Genomic DNA, 7,939 nt, shown 5'->3' with positions numbered 1-7,939 from the left:
ACAATTAGCCGTTAGCAAAAGTGTATTACACCGTCGGATGTGTATGAGTTGGTGTTTGCATGTCATAGTTTGTCATCTGTTATTACTTTGGACCATTGGTGATTTCTTTTTATATATTTCATTATATATGTCCGTATTAGGGGCTAGCCTATATATATATATATATATATATATATATATATATGAGAGTTAGGCTGGGTGCTATGGATAGCATAGTGGCCTCTATGCTACGGCTCAATATTCGAGTTTTCAAAATCCAAACGGTCGATCCGAACCGTTCATCTTATTCTCCATATTAATATCTGCTTGGAGACCAAATTTTATAATTTTCTGAATTTTTTTACTATTTATTAAGCCACTTTGAAAATCGCTAATCCAACGGTTTTACTGTTTTGTGCAGCCACCGTTGGATCAACAATTTTGTAAAATACTTAATAAATAGTAAAAAAATTCAGAAAAATGTAAAATTTGGTCTCCAAGCAGATATTAATATGGAGAATAAGATGAACGGTTCGGATCGACCGTTTGGATTTTGAAAACTCGAATATTGAGCCGTAGCATAGATGCCACTATGCTATCCATAGCACCCTAGCCTAACTCTATATATGAACATGCTAGCATGCTACGCGTAACATAGAGAGTCTCAGTGCAACGGCTCAATATTTGACGTTTTAAAATTCTAACGGTTGATCCGAACCGTTCATCTTGTTCTCCATATTAATATGTGTTTAGAGACCAAATTTTACATTTTTTGGAATTTTTTTTACTATTTTTAGATTTTAATAAAAACTGCAATTTTCAAATCATCTTAATAAATAGTAAAAAAATTTCAAAAAATGTAAAATTTGGTCTCCAAGTACATTTTAATATTGATCAAACATCTAACGGTTTGGATCGGCTATTTGGCCTTCAAAACTAGAGATATGAGTGCGAATTAAAATAGCTCTTTTAATTCGCGAAGTAGCGTAGCATTACTCTATATATATATATGTGTATATACATATATATATATATATATATATATATATATATATATATATATATATATATATATATATATATTTAATGGAAGCACACTTTTTATGTAATTAATAAATAGAACAAAAAATGTAGAAAAATAAAAATAAAGTGAAAACCATATACAACCTAAAATAAATTTGATTACTCCTAGAAACTTTATTTTAACAACATAAAGTCGAATAGGATGTTTGATGGACATGAACAATATAACTAAAAGCTTCAAAAAATAGAAAAATCATTTAAATTAGTCATAGTCAACAAAATTGAATTAAATTTGTCTACAAAAATATAATAAAAATAAAACTTCCGTACACAATAAAATAAATAAAAATTTTAAACTGTTTGAAAAATAGAAGTAACAAAACATTTTGAATTCTATTGTTAAATTGAAACTTGAGAATTTGAAATAATATGGAAAATTGTTGGAAAGTAAAATAATTTATTTGGAGTGATGTATCTCCAAGTCTGAATTAAATGTGTATAGTTAAAATTAACTACGGATTGCTAATGTCTTAAAGATTGAAAATGATCGATCATGGAAAAAAATTTAATTATGGATCACCGGCCGGCAAAGTATAATGATTGAAACGATGGCCATATATTTATATATATATATATATATATATATATATATATATATGTAGATATCAAATAAATAATGTTGGTATCTATCTGTAGACTGTAGGTGTCTACTTCTTTCAATTGCTTTCTCATTTTGTCTGCTCATAGGAATATACATATAACATATGGTTGGATTTGGATATGGTTCATGCTTTGCGCTTTCAAAATTATATCATGTCCCCACATCAGATCATGCTCTTCAGACCCCAACTTATCTACTCAATTATATTCATTAATATTCAATAGCTAGACAATTTTTAACAACTAAAAAAAGCTATCTTATAGTGTAAGTGGATTTTTTTTTAAAATAGAAATTCTTTTAATTATTTCAACCGAACAAGCACACTTTGTGTGGATTTTTGAAAACTAGCCTCCACCGATCCTACGGATCGGTGTACCAAGAAAAACATAACCTACACCGGTCCTAGGGACCGGTGGAGCTAATTTCTCACCCCGCCATTCTTTCGCCATTCTCTCGCCATAGAAGATCCATTGTATACCTCCACCGATCTCTAGGATCGGTGGAGGGTTGATATTCAAATTTGAAGCCCGATGGTTACATTGATTCAATTATTATATATGATTTAGAAAGGGATTTCTAATCTTTATAACTACTGAGATTTATTTTTAAATCTATATATTATATGAAAATCAAACATTTATTTCTAACTTTAAACAACGGAATATCTATATTATATGCTTACTGAAAGTGAACTAAAATATATAAAAAAAAATGTTCTTGATATCGATATTCAATTATTAACATTTACATTATACGTTGATATTTTAATTTAGTACTTCAAATTGATATAAAGATACTTATTCATAAAATACTTATTCATAAATTAATTTACATTATACGTTGATATTTTAATTTAGTACTAAAATATATAAAAAAAATACTTATTCATAAATTAATGTATACGTTGATATTTTAATTTAGTACTTCAAATTTGGATATCAACCCTCCACCGATTCTAGGGATCGGTGGAGGTATAGAACAGATTTTTTGTGGCGAGAGAATGGCAGGGTGAGAAATTAGCTTCACTGGTCCGTAGGACCGGTGTAGATTATGTTTTTCTTTCTACATTGATCCGTAGGATCGGTGGAGGCTAGTTTTCGAAAATCCACACAATGCGTGCTTGTTCCGTTGAAATAATTAAAAAAAAATTCTATTTAGAAAAAAAAATCGTGTAAGTGTACCCACAAAATTGGAAGGTGCTTTATCTAGAGTCTAGACAGAGAATGTTTCAACAAAGTAAAAAAGAGATACCATCCTAGTCCACTTTAGCCCAATTTTTTTTTTTTTAATTATAAGAAATATTTATTATTCCTTGATTATCTTATCTGGAAATAATTAGACTAATTAATTTCGATATGTGAAAATCACAAGACCTAAAAAACTGCACAGTTAGTTCGTTGCAGATGGATATAATATATATACTGTGCCACTGCCATCAGTACTGACAACGCTGCTGCCGGCATCATTGAATATATGTTAGTCCCATCTAATCCAATTTAATGTCATGTCACTCATCCAATTCACAACTCACATCCAACAAAACTTTAGATGCCATTACAATTACAAACAACAATCAAAAGTAGTTGTACCGTTCTTTTTCAGCCGTACCGTGTGGTATGCTCTCTAGATCTAGTCATACGGTTCACTACTTCTCTTCACTTGAACCAGTGTTGTTTATACTTTGCTTCCTAAACAACAGGTGGTAGTGGTACCAATGCCATTTTTTATAAATAAAATGCAAAAATAACAATTACAGACTAGTCCTAAATTTAACTACAGTTCACATCAATTTTCATTTTTGATCGTCTTAATTATGTCCTCCAAGAACACCCGCAAGTTCCTCTCCGACGACCCCCCTTCAGCCACCGCTACCCTCGCCCGCTCCTTCCAATATGCAGACATCTCTCTAACCTTCTCTGCGCTCTCACCATCCCCCATGACGGCCTCAAGACACCGTTTCAATTCCTTCCCTTCTATCACCCCGTCTTCGCCCTTCTCCCCTCTTACCCCGATCCCCCACTCCTCTATCAGCCATGCATTCGTCAATTGGTCTGTCCATTGCGGCACAGCAACTGCCGGTACACCACATGCCAGGGCTTCAAGCGTCGAGTTCCATCCACAGTGTGTTACAAAGCAACCGACCGAAGGGTGCCGTAATACATCCATTTGGTGGCACCATTCCACCACTAAACCATCAGTTGCCGAAGCCAACTTGTCAAAATCAAACCCTTCGATATCTCGGTTATCCTTTCTTACAATCCATAGGTACGGCCAGCCGGCCTCTTTCAAACAGCGGGATATCTCCTCTAGTTGCTGCTTGCTCATCATCGAGTAGGTGCCAAAAGAGATGTACACCACAGATTTTTCTGGTTTTGTGCTGAGCCATTCAAGATAGACTTTATTATCCGTTTGGATTAAATCTTTGAATTCATCTTCGTCTTCCTTGTTAGAAAACAACATCGGTCCGACACAAATTAGGTCCAGTATTTTCTCCATTGATCTGATTGTGTCGGACTCTAGCTCGTCGAATGAGTTCACCAAAACCTTCGGCTTCACCCCATCAGCTGATTCCTTCTCTAGTACTTCAATTGTATTTTCCAGCATACCAAGCACCTGGTAGTATGGACTGTCTTCGTTGGTCATGGTAGCAAAGGAAGGCAGGTCTCTGATTTTAAGAGGAGGCAGACATGGAAACTTGATCTCTGCCATTGGATCATTTGCAACTGAGATGATTGTATCCTTATAACCACGAAAAAAGTAGTAGTATATTGCAAGAACCGTTGCCGGTTGTATCCAAAATTGAATGCCTGGGATGCCATGGGCCTTTGCTACATCAGGGACCCATGTCATGAGGATACTGTAAATGATATGTGTGACGGGTTGGCCATCTTGTTTAAGACGGTCGAGAACAGCCGAGAGGCTCTCTGATCCGACAGTTCTTGATCTGGTCATGTAATCCTTCGGGTCATGCACATCTTTTTTGAATCCTTCGTCGTATCCGTCAGAGTAGGGGACATAATAAATTTGACTGTCGAGAAATTCTTCATCTGGGGAGAAGAGAGAAGAGCACAGTTTACGATGAGCTGATATTGCAGTTGAGACGGTGACTCGTGCACCGGTGTAATGCGCAATCTTTCTCGCTAGGTGGCGTGATGGGTTGATGTGGCTCTGCATTGGGTAAATTGCAATTAGGAAATGCTGCTGCGGGCTTTCAAGGAAATTTTGTTCCATGATTTTTTGATTGATTAGTGGTATACTATAGCTTATTAGATTGAATGAATTTGGAAGATATGAAACCGATGGATTACTGGGGGCCAGATTGGGGTGTGTCATGTGTGGCGATAATAAAGACAAATCGATGAGGCATGAAACCCATAATTTGGAAAGGGTGAGGTTTCTTTCTTTCTTACCATGCCATGTCTATCGTGGAGTCCTGGACCATATGCACAAATAGACCCTTGCATTGGCCCACGTCCTGGCCCATAAATTCAAATTTGTTCATGTCATTCATGACGGTTGCAAGATAGCACTGTAAATAATTATCCAATCCAATCAACGTCGATAGTTACATTACATATTTACCCGATTTTTTTATTCATAGCATTAAAAATAAAATGTTAAATCCATAACATATATAATTTTTATTTTTTTAGGGTAAGGTGCCAACTTGACATCTAATTACATTTTGATTGATAGAAAATTATTTACAAGCATAACATAATTTTTACATAGTGTCCGAAATTAATAAAGTTGTGTTGCGATTTATAAACAAGTACATATTCTCCGAAATAGAAATGAGCTTAATTTCAAAAGGAGAGAGTTCTTAATTAGTTTTATTAGGATTTCTGCTCAACTTCCTGTATAATATGTAAATCCTCAACCAATGTCACATTAGAATTTACCTTCGATCTCAATGTGAAACAGTACCGGAGTCTCCATCGTTCGATCTCAAAGTGTGTCGATCGCAGCCCTTCATCCAAGATTTCCAAATCTTTCATCTCATACAGTCGCAATTCTATCTTCTCTTGCCAGTTCAACTTCATTTCTATGCTCTTCTAGTCTCTCCATTTTTCAAAATTTGGCAGTAGTCTCTCTCTCCCCCTGCCTCTTTTTTTTTTCTTTTTCTTTTTCTCTCCACGGCCTTTGCTCTCTCCATTTTTCACCTTTCCAACCTCTCGATCGTTCAACCGATTCCAAGCCATTTTCTTGAGCCCTTCTATCTTCTTCTGATGGACGGTGGAGATTGTGCGCAATTGATTTTTTTTCAATGAGCAAAATGGCTATATATAATTTTGTTTCCTTCTCTGTCTTTCATTCCTTAATACAAAATTTTACTGCTTTAATTTGTTCTTCTTCTTTTAAGTTTCATGCTCATGTTTGGTTGTGGCCTAAACGGTGGAATAAGGAGTTTATACCTCGTTATTCCACCAAACATGCCTTAATTGAGCTGGACTAAGATGACATAAGCCGATCTTTAGGCCGGCCTAAATTAAGCCACCTCACATGGTGATTTAACTTTTATTCCACCTCGTGGCCTAACTTGAATTATTATAATAATATTTTATTTGTATATAATAAGTATATTATTGTTAATAATTATTATTAGTATATAATTATTATTAGTATATATTTATATAATTAATATCTTATATTATTAATATATTAAATAATTATTATAATAATATTATATAATTAATATCCTTTTATTAATAATTATTATTAATAAATAATTATTATATTATGTTGTTAATATATTAATATTGTGTAATTAGTATCTTATTAACGATATATAACTATATAATTAATATGTTATATTATTAATATATTAAATAATTATTATAATAATATTATAATATTTTATAGTTATTATTAATATATTAATATTGTATAATTAGTATCTTATTATTAATTATTATTATTAATATATAATTATATAATTAATACCCTATATTGTTAATATATTAAATAATTATTATAATAATATTATAACATATCAATATTGTATAATTAATATTTTCTTATTCATAATTATTATTAATATGTTATATTGTTAATAAATTAAATAATTATTATAATAATATTACAATATATTATAGTTGTTATTAATATATTAATATTATATAATTAGTATCTTATTATTAATAATTATATAATTAATAATTAATATTCTTAATATAGTAAATCATTATTATAATAATATTATAATATATTATAGTTGTTATTGATATATTAATATTGTATAATTAGTATCTTATTATTAATAATTATTATTAATATATAATTATATAATTAATATTTTATTATTAATAATTATTATTAATATATAATTAGTATTTATATTGTTAATATATTAAATAAATTTTATAATAACATATAATATATTATATTATATATTAATATTATATAATTAATATCTTATTATAAATAATTAACCAATTTAGGCTTTTAAAATTTTAGTCCCCCACCAACTCTAACCAAACAAAAAATAGTTTAAGCTATGATTTAACTTTAGGCCTCAACCAAACATGAATAATTTCGACCGGCATAAGTTGGAATAACCAATTTAGGCCTCCTTAGCTTTAGGCCACAACCAAACATGACGCATGTGCTTATTATTTTAGGGTGGAGGTTTAATTATTGTCAATGCTTACTATTCTTAAACAAACAACTAACTTAAGCATAATTTACACCTCCTAATTGCCAGATAAATTATATTAAGATGTTCTATCCTTAATTTTATCTAAAATTTGAAATTTCAAGGATGAATATATATATATATATATAGGAATATGCTAGCATTCTATGCATAGCATAGCTCCTCTCCGTGCAACGGCTCAATATTCGACTTTTCAAAATCCTAACGGTCGATAATTTATAAAAAACAATGATTTTCAATAAAATTAAAAAAATAGTAAAAATTTTCCAAAAATTATAAAATTTGGTCTCCAAATGCATATTAATATGGAGAACAAGATGAACAATTTGGATTAGTTATTTGGACTTTGAATCCGATAATTTATAGTCCAATATACAAAAATACTTATGCATGGTAGCCTTACTCTATATATCATAATTCTGTTCTTTTATCTCTCATTGAAGCTGAAAAACAAAGAGAACATATATAATAGAGTTAGCTTAGGGAAATGTTGACTAAGTCAAAGATCTATATTTTGACTAGTCAAACATACTAAACAGAATCATTTAAATTATTAGAATTAGTTACGGTTAGATTGTTAGTTTGTTATAGAATTGTTGGTTTTGTTACATATATAATCA

The 7,939-nt window shown here is 31.1% G+C and overlaps 1 pseudogene across 1 annotated transcript; it reads right to left on the bottom strand.

Annotated features, from left to right (window-relative positions):
- Positions 1–3,195: 3,195 nt before the first annotated feature.
- Positions 3,196–4,996, bottom strand: LOC144559611 (UDP-glycosyltransferase 75C1 pseudogene; annotated as a pseudogene). Its single transcript, XR_013513191.1, has one exon. The product of XR_013513191.1 is annotated as a UDP-glycosyltransferase 75C1 pseudogene (transcript).
- Positions 4,997–7,939: the final 2,943 nt, after the last annotated feature.

This window comes from Carex rostrata, chromosome 9 (assembly GCF_964058835.1).
Source record: "Carex rostrata chromosome 9, lpCarRost1.2, whole genome shotgun sequence".
Classification (NCBI taxonomy): domain Eukaryota; kingdom Viridiplantae; phylum Streptophyta; class Magnoliopsida; order Poales; family Cyperaceae; genus Carex; species Carex rostrata.
This window is presented reverse-complemented; position numbering and strand designations above follow the sequence as displayed.